The 12,353-nt window shown below is 42.6% G+C and overlaps 1 protein-coding gene across 1 annotated transcript in view; it reads right to left on the reverse strand.

Annotated features, from left to right (window-relative positions):
* The window catches only part of ATG3 (autophagy related 3), a 1,040,279-nt gene that overhangs the window by 675,156 nt on the left and 352,770 nt on the right, over positions 1-12,353 (reverse strand). The gene's annotated exons all lie outside the window — the stretch shown is intronic.

The raw sequence follows: 12,353 nt of genomic DNA on the forward strand, positions 1-12,353 counted from the left end.
GGACATGCTGGAGGGACAAATTCATTTCCCAGAGGCTCCCCTCACTCTGGAATAGAATCCCAACTCATGTTAGACATAGCACCTTGCTGACCCTCTTCATGCAAAATTTGGACGCGTGGATGAGAAATCGCAAATTCACCCCTGGGATCCAGAGGCACGGTAAACTAATCTTAAAAGGGTACCTTCTGTGACCTACTTTACAGAGGCACAGTAGGCTAATCTAATAGGGAGGCGGAAGCCAAATACACTCTGGCTAGGCTTATAAATGCCCTAGGGCAGATAGCCTAGTATCTACCTATGAATCTATGAACCTAATTCTTCTTGCAGAAGTCAGAGAAATAAGCAAAATATTTTTTCATGTTAAGAACCTCAAGCCAGCCAGATGAGAAAGTGTTAGCTTCCCTTACACAAAATTAAGATCTCAAGGAAGAAAATACTTTTTTGCGATGCTTTGTATGCAGAACTCCATTCAAAATCATTTTCACATGAAACTGCAATGAAAGAGGGGGGGGGTCCATGGACAGACATGCTGAAATATCTGAAAAATGAACCCTGATAGAGGAGTTAAGGACAGGCCATAGTCTAAATAGCAGATAAGTGTAATTAGTAATTCACACAAATACAGTAAAACCAGAAAAACACCAGTGGTGAATGGGAGCTCGTTGTTTTGTTGGCACCAACTACAAAATATTTTCCATTTGCTAATATATGGTTTTCTAGTATGCTTTCTTGTCTCCATTAACACCAGCTGGACATCCTCAGAAAACAGGTGCCTAAAAGGCATTAAGACCATCACCTAGGGAGTCAATTGCAGTAGTTTGGGATCAGGATATATAAAACACCCCTCATCCCCTGGGAGTAAATCCAGTCTGAGGAAACTTGCAGTAATTGCTTCAGACCAATTCCAAAAAAAAGGGAAAAAAACACTGTTGCCTGGGGTAGAAGGGTGTTTCACTACAATGATTCTGAATCTTTAGAACTATCCTTGATATCAGTGGAAAGGCTGGAAAAGAATAAAGGAACATTCCTATCCAAGGAAAAGAAAAGCCAACTGTCTTCCTGACCTTCTCGCATGGAGTCCTGAAACAGAACTTTGCTAGTTATTTAGACAGGAGGCAAAAAGGTCTACCTGAAGAATTCTCCACAGATGGATCATATCTTGGGAGGTCCCCCGATTCAGTTACCATTAGTGAGGGTCTGCCCTGATCTTGCTCAGATTGCCAGCCACACAATTTGGTTGTGATGGAATGTAAAATGCTTGTAGAGTTAGACAATGTTGTAAAGCTACATCCTATGCTAACATTGCTAGTTTGCATAGTTGGTAAGATCTGGATTCCCTTTTCTTGTTTACTTATTATATCATTGTAGTACTGCCTATGAACACTTGAAGGGTTTCTAGGGATCAGAGATAACTTAACAGAGTTGAAAGCATTTATAAGCACTAGCATCTCTTATGTTTACGTATTGGTCTGCCTTTTTGTCCCAAAGACCCTGCACCTTTATGCCCATTAACACTGCTTCCCAAGCAAAGTCAGAGGTATCTGCTGTGATCAACTGCTTTGGAGCAGGATGAGAGAAAGCAGACCAGAATAATGAGAAATTTGATTTCTCCATCACTGATTTCCATTTTTACAAATCCCAGAACTGGAATTTGATATCGGACACAGATATCCTTCAGAGGGGTCTCACGGAAACTGATAACTGGTGCCAGAGCCATGGCCTGAAGTTAAATGCCAAAAAATGTATAGTCATACCCTTCGGGAAAAACAAGGTAACCCCAAGCTACCATATAGGTGGCAATCCATTAAGCACAGAAGAGGTTATCAGGGACCTGGGGACCCAGGTTGACAGTGGCCTTTCTTTTGACACTCACATTGCTAAAGTGGTTAGAAAGACCTTCTACATTGCCCACCTGATCATGAAGGGATTCACATCCAGATCAAGTGAGGTCATTGTTCCCCTGTACTCTTCACTTATCAGACCAATGATAGAGTACAATGCCCCATTCGGGATGTATCTCACCCGACACCTGCAGCAATTGGAGAGACCCCAAAAGTTCCTCACCAAAAGGATAAAGGGACTCCAAAATCTGTCATATGCTGCCAGACTGAAGAAACTCTAGCTCTACTCACACACCGCCTGCTCAGAGGTGACCTGTGCCTGACATACAAGGCCATGTCCAACCCAGAATTAATGGACATGCTCCACCTCAAAAAATCCAAATCTACCAGATCCCGGAGAGGTGGTTACTGACTTGAAACTGTAGTTTTATTGGCCACTAGGGGTCATTTCCATAACTCCTTCATTTGTCCTCGGAGGAGTGGTTTAGGGCAGTGACTTGTGGTTTGTTGGCCAATTTGTGTCATTTCCTGTCTTTTCCAGCCCCCTGCTATAAAGCACGCTTTTAGCCGATTTAGTCTTTGTTACTGTTGCACACCAGGGCTACCGTTAAGCAGGTTTAAACTATTCCTAAAGTCCACTCTTCAAATTTTCCTTAAAACTACCTTCCTCGAACTATACTACTGATCTAATCAGCGTATCCTATAATTAAAAGATCATCTCTACTTGACTCCAAGTAGACTATTCTCTATCTGTTCAGTACTTATTACCTTGATTTGTCATAGATAGTACCCCCCCAGAATCTTTTTAAAATTTTTTTGTCTATTCCTTCTAGCATGTCGAGGATCAGTTGCTAGTGTCCTCTCCTGCTCAGCTGGTGAACCTGGGAATATTGAGGCAATGTTACAATTGCCTCATGTACACAGACAACCCTCTCCTCCTCCCACAAAACACAAATACATGCGAGATGCAACTATACGGCCAAACTGGAGGCTGAGCTCTTCAACATAGGACTGGCAAGACCAGTCAGGAGGAGAAGGTTACCACACACACTATAGACCCAGTCTCACATATTACCATTGCAACCTCAAATCATACACATAAACACACAAAGACATCGACGGAGGCTCAGATCAAAAATCTACCAAAACAGCAGAGGCCACCAAAGCAGACACCCAAACAACCACCACCTCAGAACACAACACCTGCAACACATAGACCTCACAGTCAGAGTGTCAAACAGTCACAGCCCTTAAGGCCAAACACAATGCCAGACACACTAGTCATTGGTGACTCCATAGTCAGACACACTGCACCAGACTGAGTAAGGAGAAGGTCACAGTAAGCTGCCTGTCGGGCGCTAGAATCCGCCACATAACGCAAGCACTCAGGTCTCTCAACAGCAGGTACAAATATGATTCAGTCATTGTCCACGCTGGTGTAAACCTACATGAAAAGAGACATTGAGGAGCTCTCTGATTATGTAGCCCAGACAGGTATGACCCTGACCTTGAGCAGTATCCTACCTTCACCAAGAATGATGCCACAATACAGAGATAAGATGATCAGCTTTAACAATTGGCTTAAACACTGGTGTCATTCAAAGGGGATCCAGTGTCTGTCTGCCTGGGATGACATGCTGGACAAGCCACGCTGGGACGGCTTGCACCTGTCACCCTGGGATTCCGGATATTGGCAAAGGCTCTTGCCACCCCATAGTGCCTTTTTAGGCAAGGCTCAAATTCTAAACCTACCACCCTAGAACACAAAAAGGAAAAAACTAAGGGTAATGCTGCTCAATGCCAGAAGTCTAAATCTCAAAATGCATTCTCAGTATGGAGAACATCGATGTCTGTGCTGTGACAGAAACCTGGTTCAAGGCTCCTGAGAGCACCCCAGCGCTATCAGGTTTTACCTCATATCATGCTCCGCCCCAAAATCTGGACAATACCAAGAAAGGAGGGTATCCATATTCATCAAGGACACCCACACCTCAAGACTGGTATGCATCGGAGACCATCCAGGTGCAATTAACCATAGGCAAGACTGCTCTGCAAATTGTAGCATGTTACAGGCCACCCTCACAAACTCAGGAACCTCACATGGCCTTCCTGAAAACACTAGAGGGATAAATGTATCACCAAACACCATCATACTAGGTGACTTCAATTACCCTAATATAGACTGGGAACACTACTCAAGCCCAAACACCCTAGCCCAAAAGTTCCTGGAATTCATAAACTCAAATGCCATGGAACAACTAGTCACCATCCCCACAAGAGGAGATAACATACTTGATCTCATCATCACGAACATGGGAGCACAATGTTCAACACCGGAGGTGTACCCCTCACTGGTGAGATCAGACCACAAACTAATCTCGCTGGAGGTCCTCATCCCACCCCACCTGAAATAAAAAGACCACAGTAAAGAACTTCTCAAAAGCCGACTTCACACTTCTAAAGACTAGTGTGGTCTCCTTTAAGGCCCCCGAGCGGAAAACAGTACTCAAGCCGCTGAATCACTTACAAATGCCTTCTACCAGCACCTGCAGGACTGCATGGATAAGGCAATCCCAAGCAAAACAAAGACTCTTTGTACCAAAGGCAAGCGTCCAGTCTGGTGGACCCCAGCCATAAACAAACTCTACAACAAAAGGAGGAAGCTACTACAAGATAGAGCAAAATCCTTAAAAGGTAAGACACCCTTGATCACTATAAGTAAAAAACTAAGAGCTCTCATAAAATCATCCAAAGCAAATTTCGAGAGAAAATAGCTAAAGACTCAAAAGACAATCATAAGGCCTTCTTTAGCTATGTTAGAAACCTGGGAGGAAACTCCCAGATATGCTCAGAGCTAGTTCAAAATGATGTGAAGATTACTGATCCTACAGACATTGCCAACATACTGGCTGACAGGTTCAGTGCAAACTTCTCCCCCCCCTCCCCCCAAAAGGAGAGATATCTATACCAAACGATTGCAGCCCCCAAACATCTCCAGCCCAAGTGAGAACTGCTCTCTCCAAAGCAAAAACACAGCATCCATGGGACCTGATGGTGTCTGTGTGCTCCATGAACTCAATGAGGAATTAAACCCACAGCTAGGACAGCTGTTTAATCAAAGTCTTACCTCTGGATACATACTCCAGGAGTGGCGCACTGCAACTGTGGTACCACTTCACAAAGGCGGTGCCTCCACCGACCCTGGAAATTACCGGCCCATTAGCTTGACAAGCCTTATCTGCAAAGCCATGGAGAGGATCATAATGGACCTCATAAATAAAGACATAGGAATTTGCAGACTTTGGATCCAACCCAGTTTGGCTTTGTCAAAGGCAGATCATGCCTTTTAAACTTGGTTGACTTTTTCAAACAGTCACCAAAGCCATTGATGAGGGAAAGGCAGTCCATACAGCCTACCTCGATCTGGCTAAGGCCTTCGATACAATACCCCATTCGGTATCATTGAAAAACTCATCAGCTTAAATGTCAACCCATACATCACAAGATGGGTTGCAAACTGGCTGAGTGACAGAACCCACAGGGTCAGAGCTGCTGGCGCCATGTCAGACTCAAAGCCTGTCACAAGTGGTGTCCCACAGGGCTCAGTCCTGGGCCCACTCTTGTTTGGCATCTACTTTTCCAAGTACAAGCAAACACAGGAGGGTTATGGCTGACAAAGTTTGCAGATGACTGCAAACTAAAACACATCTGACACAGATATCCTTCAGAAGGGTCTCACAGAAACGGATAACTGGTGCCAGAGCCACGGCCTAAAGTTAAATGCCAAAATGCATAGTCATAAAACAAGGTTACCCCTAGCTACCAAATAGGTGGCAATCCACTGAGCACAGAAGAAGTTCAGGGACCTGGGGACCCAGGTTGATAGTAGTCTGTCATTCGACACCCATGTAGCTAAAGTAGTTAGGAAGACCTTCTACATTGCCCACCTTATCATGAAGGGATTCTCATCTAGATCAAGGGAGGTCATAGTCTCCCTTTACTCATCACTCATCAGACCAATGATTGAGTACAATGCCCCATTCGGAATGTATCTGACCCGACACTTGCAGCAGCTGGAGAGGCCACAAAAGTTCCTCACCAAAAGGATAAAGGGTCTCAAAAATCTGTCCTATGCTGCCCGACTGAAAGAACTCCAGCTCTATTCAGTCGCCACCTTAAACACACATGCTCAGAGGTGACCTTTGCCTAACATACAAGGCCATGTCAAACCCAGATTTGATGAATATGCTTCACCTCAAAAATCTAGATCCATCAGAGCCACAAGGGCGGAGACTTAAACCTCGACACGGCTATTAATAGGACGTGCTGGAGGGATAGATTCATCACCCAAAGACTCCCTATGCTGTGGAACAAAATCCCGGTACATGCGAGGCAGAGCACCTCGCTGGCCTTGTTCAAGAGAAATCTTGACCAATGGATGGGAGATCGCAGATATACCCCAGGGATTACCTCAGTGTCACTGCTCGACAGAGGCACAGAAAAATAATGGGTATAGTTCCCCATACTAAAGGGGTGGCGTAAGCCACAAAACGATGGGCTAGGCTTGTAAATGCCCTCGGGCAGATAGCCTAGTATGAACCTATGAACCTATGAACTAGAGCAAGCGACTTAAACCTTAGCACGGATATAAATAGGACATTCTGGAAGGATAGATTTGTCACCCAGAGACTCCCTATGTTGTGGAATAAAATCCCAGTCCATGTGAGGCAGAGCACCTCGCTGGCTCTGTTCAAGAGAAATCTTGACCGGTGGATGGGAGATCGTAGGTTTACCCCGGGAATCATCTCTGTGTCACTGCTGGACAGAGGCACAACAAACTAATGGGCACAGTATTTTTTAACATAAGGGGTGGCGTAAGCCACAAAACGTTGGGCTAGGCTTATAAATGCCTTAGGGCAGATAGCCTAGTATAAACCTATGAACCTATGATAAATCAATAGGTGATGATGCTGGGACCACAGAGATTTCAGATACCATTGTGGCTTTCTCATGTGAAGTCTTGCAAGATGTTTCAGGAGAAAAATGGATGTCATGAGATAGACTCCTGAGGTATTCCCTCACTGAGGCTGAAGTCTGAGTGGAAAACCTCTGGAACAGATCTAAATATAGATCTACTTTTTTTTCCGTGTGGAAGAAAAGCTCTTTGTACTGAGGTGCCCAGCAGGCACCCCAGGAACACAATCCTGTGAGAGGGAGTCAAACAACTTTTGAATATTCTCTTGGAATCCCAGCACGTATATGAAATCTCTGACCACAGTGAGAGATTTTAGACACTTTGAAATAGACTCTGCAATAAGAAAGTTGTCTAAACATAGAAGCATGTGGGCACCCTAAAGTTTGCAGTAGGCTATCACAGAAGCTGTACACTTTGTAAATAGTATTGGTGCAGAGATTATCCCAAAAGATGAGGCATAGAACTGATCATGTGATCCAGACAGAAAACCTTAGGAAATGCCTTAAATCTGGATTGATAGGTAACAAGATGATATGCATCTTTTAAATCTAAGGCTACTAAAACTCAAATAAGGAAGGAGAGGTAACAAGTTGTAAAGTGAAAGCATTTTGAACTTGGGCACTATCACACATGGGTTCAGAGATGAAAGATTAAGAAATTATCTCAAAGAATTTTCTCCTTGGCACAAAATTTTTTTTAACACACCTTTATTAAATCATCACTTAACACAAAGGCACATGTACAGTAACAGAAAACAACCCATATTAACATTTTTCCATTTACATACATTAGACATTACATAGGTTTTCTTTATATCAGTCCAGCATTACATAAATTGTTCTCTTCTTGCCTTCCCTTAAACCTCACTCAACCTCTAACATTATTCTGCATGTATTGTTTCCACAAATACAATTTCTATGTAATTTGCTCCTCCCCTTTTCTGAAGATTAGTCTTCTAGTTATTTTACATCTTACAATATTTGTTACGTGAAATACAGTCAGTTCAGATTGCGATTTCCATTTTCTAGCAATTACTTTTTTTAGGCAGTCAACAGAATTAAACTTAACAAGCCCTTAATATGTCTAGGAAATTCAGTTCCCATGTCCTAAATCAAGAGTCATTTCCTTGGTTACAGTTATTTGCTTACCCAATATTTTTAACCAAGAATTCTGAAGGGAATTTTTAAAATCTGCAGACTTATACTCTCAAAAAACATGTCCCCAGTTGCCTCTTTCTTCCCAATCACACCTCCATTTGCTATCTACCAGAGAAAAAAATCTTTGAAGTCTGCTTGGGGTATAAAAATACATACGCAAACACTTCCAAGCAAAAATCCTAAACCCTCTGGACTTTATTGCCTACTAGGAGAGCCATTAATATGTCCTCCCACTGTTCCTTTGTAAACAGTTTTTCCAGTCTCTCTTCATATTCTTTTCTAACCTCCTCGGATTCACACTTATGGTTATCGTGTAATATTTTATATGTCCTAATAATTATCCCTTTTAACAGCAGCTTATGTTTGTGATTAAACTACAAACTATCAAAGCAGGCCTTTCACTTAGGACTTCCATATCCCTTTCTCTTTCCCTAAACTCTAATATCAATTCCTACTAGGGGTGGCAGTCCCTAATCTACACTCTAATCTTCTTGGCCTCCTCTCACTCTACTACCTTTCCCCTCTCTAGTTATTTGGTCTCAATACCTCAGTGCCTTTGCCTATTTTCTCAAGTAAATTACAGCCCCTCTTGCCCATTTTCTGCACCCCTAATTATAGTTATCCCTATTGGCAGAATATCCTGTCTTCATTTCAGTGTTGGCTTAGTTCTTACAATAGAAAATTCACCCCGGGGAGAACTCCAGTGGCTGTACTCGACAGAAGCAATGGGAACTAAGTTTGGGTTGCACGATACCAGGGTGATCCTATGGCTAGGCTTGTACAGGCCCCAGAGCCATTAGCTTAGTACACACCTATGAACATTAAGAATAACATTATGTACTTCTTGAACCCCTTGCCACTTCATCATCCTTTTCCACTTTGAATTATAACATTCTGCTTGTGTAAAGTATATGAGCCTTAAATGTGTAGCTGTTAAATATCCATTTGGTTCAGGTAACTCTAAACTACCTTGTTCTTTTTGGGAGGATCAACGTACCCCCCCCCCCCCCGATAAATCTCTTCAACTCTAATTTGTCATAACCTTCTCTGGCTGATAAAAGCATGTCTGACCCGTACATTAAACGGACTAAACACGTTTTCACTACTTGCATCATACTTTCCATAAACAAGAGCTTCCAGTTTCTCTGTCTTTGTATTAGCTTTTATTTAGTTTCTTCCTTAGCTGCCATAACAGAAGCCTTTTTAATCCACATTCCTAAATAGTTCATCTCGTGTCCCCATAAATGTGGATATTGCTGAACCAATGCATGAGGGGGTACATAATGTACAGCTATAACCTTTGTTTTATCTTTATTCATTTTATATCCTGAAAAGACACAAAACAGTTCCACAACAATGCGATATCCTTTTCTGGACTTTATCGAGTACAAAACAATATCTGCAAATAAAGCCAACTTTTCATGGTTACCATACCAGTTATATCCTTGAATTTCTGATTCCCTTATTTTCTTTGCCAATAGCCTAAATATAAAGTACAGAGGATACCCCCCCCTGCTTGGCTCTTCTGTTCAAAATCAACTTAATGGTAAGGAACCCACCCACTTTATCCTTGCCTCTGATCCTGTATATACCTCCAAATTAACCTTAATATTCTACCAAAACACTCCACTGCCCTACTCAAAATCCCAGCTAACTCTATCAAATGCTTTATCTGCATCAAGACCCACCAACAACAGAGATAGTGTCTTATATTCTGCTTCCCTCTGGATCACCATTGTTCCATTACTGTTTTCAAATGTCTGCGGCAAGACCTGTGCCACTCTTTTAGTTAGTACAAACACTAAAACTACAATGGTTCTATATGAAGCTGGGTCTGATAGGGTTGCACTGAAAATATTCTTGAGTAAAATCCTTCCACATTTGCTAGGGAGGAGCAGCTTCTATTACCCCCCGAGACAACACATGATGCAAGACAGGAGGAAAGAGTTTGGTTTGGCAGATGAGGAAGAATCCCTGGGAAAGAAGGAAGTTCCTCCAACTGCCATCTGTAGCCTACATGGATTACATTTAGGACTCATTTGTCAGAAACAATCTGTAGCCAAATGGAGATTCAAACTTTCTGGGAGGATTAAGGGAATGCAAGGGTGGAAGAGCGGGACAAGGTCCCTCATATTGGTTCTGACTTGACTGTCCTTTATTCTGGGGTGGGATTCTGCTTCCTATTTGGAACCTCCTTGCCATTGGTTTTTAAATGTAGCATTTGACTCAGACTATTTTTTTTTTTTTTTGCCAAAGTTAAGACAAAGGAGCATAGAATCCCTTGGAAAACAAAGAAGGAGAGATGAATATTCTGAGAAATTCTCAATATCAGCATTTCCACTCAGACTTTTTGATAACTTCTGCAGCAGAAGGTCCAAAAACTAAACTGCCTAACAAAGGAAAATTCAAACTTTCAGTTTTGACATCTTTTGGAAGGTTCTGATGCAAACCTCGTTAAAACAGCTCCAGTGACAGCAGCTCTGGTACCTAAACAATGGATTATTGACTTAAGTAGAAAAAACTAAATTACACAATGCAGATCCTTCCACAGAGAGGAAACTGATGCCAACACATTCCTCATACTTTCAAGATGAGAGAGGATAAACTTCAACATGTTAGCCTGACAGTTCAATAAATCTAAACTGCAGAAGCACTACACTTTTCCCCCAAAATTAACAAAAGTTTTTTCATCCTCACCAGAAGGCGAGGTATTAGAATTAAGAAAATGTTTAGCAGCAGCTGGATTTACTAAAGCTATCGCTGCTAGGTCAGGTCTGGGATTGATGCATACCAAACTGAAAGACTGAAGAACTTTATACAGTATGTCCATTTTCTTAGAGCAGCAGGCTGACTTTCAGGAAACTGCATACTGTGACAAAAGCATCCTCAAAAGCTGACAGAAGTGGGGAAAGGAGAATGTTCTGGAAAATACAGTTACAACTCTTAACATTTTCTGAGGGGCTGAGAGACCTCAGTATTTTCCCACTGAAAACATGGGCTCATCTTGGAAGTTGTCTCAGAGAAAGAGAATCCCTCACAGAAAAGATCAGATAACACTCTCCTCAGAATATGAATCGGAAACCTGAGGGGGAACAAAAAAGAAGTTATGCACTCACCATAACGTTCCATTTGAGTAGGTAAACGTAATTTGTCAGCAACCTGTGGGTTTCGGATCTGACACGGATCCAAGCCGGCAGCATACCAAGCAAAAAGATCCGAGCTCCAAGCTCCTCCCCCCTACCCATACTACACTGCAACCTCCTTCCAATCCTCAGATCGAGTTTGCCACTCCACATATGACACCAACAAACTAAAACCTGAGACCCCTGAACCAAGGACAAACCTCAAGCTTGTGAACTCCGAACATCGAGCTCAGCAAAAATAACTGCCAAGCTAAGGGGGAAGGAGAGAGGGAAGGCTGCTGACAAATGAAGTTTATCTACTCAGATGGAATGTTATGGTGAGTACATAACTTCTTTATCTGAAGTAGTTAACTTCATTTGATCAGCAAACTGTGAGACATTGTCCCCACTTGCATGAAATTTTGGGAGACCCTTAGGGAAGGATATTCCGGAGCACTGCAGAGACAAAGGAAGCCCTTCCTCTAGACACCAAATCCAGTTTATAATGAGTAATAAAGGTGTGAGAGGATGCCCAGGTAGCCTCTGAGCAAATGTCATCCAGGGAACCTCTAGACCAGAATGCGGCAGACGATGCCATAGAACGTGTAGAATGAGCATGAACTCCTACTGGTTCTGGTAAACCAAGCTCTATATATGCTTGTAGGAAAGAGAGGGAAATCCACCTAGCGAGAGTCACCTTTGAAACTTGTTTCCCAAAAAAAAGGCTTAGCAAAGGAAACAAAAAGTTGATCAGATTTACGAAAGACCACTGTCCTGTGCAAATAAAAACATAACTGCCTGTGAACATCCAGCAAAGGAAGTTTGTATTCGCCTTTGTTCTGAAAATTAGTGAAAAAAAACAGGCAAGTTAATAGATTGATTAATGCTAGTCTCAGAAGGAACTTTACAGAAAAGACAGATTAGTCCTGAGAGACACCCTGTCCTTGGAGGAGCTCTCCGATCTTGTATCCCAGGCAGGTATGATCCTAACCCTGAGTAGCATCCTGCCATCACCCAGAATGATATTACAGTACAAGGACAAAATGATTGACTTCAACAATTGGCTAAGCTTCTGGTGTCAGTCTAAGGGGATCCAGTATTTGTCTGCCTGGGACGACATGATTGACAGTCCACGATGCTTTGCCAGAGATGGCCTGCACCTGTCGCCCTTAGGATTCCGGATACTGGCTAAGACTCTTGCAACCCCTATTTTAGGCAAGGTTCAAATGACAAATTCACCACCGTAACAGGTACAAGC

The sequence above is a fragment of the Protopterus annectens genome, chromosome 5.part0, assembly GCF_019279795.1.
Source record: "Protopterus annectens isolate FY-2018-M chromosome 5.part0, PAN1.0, whole genome shotgun sequence".
Lineage (NCBI taxonomy): Eukaryota > Metazoa > Chordata > Ceratodontiformes > Protopteridae > Protopterus > Protopterus annectens.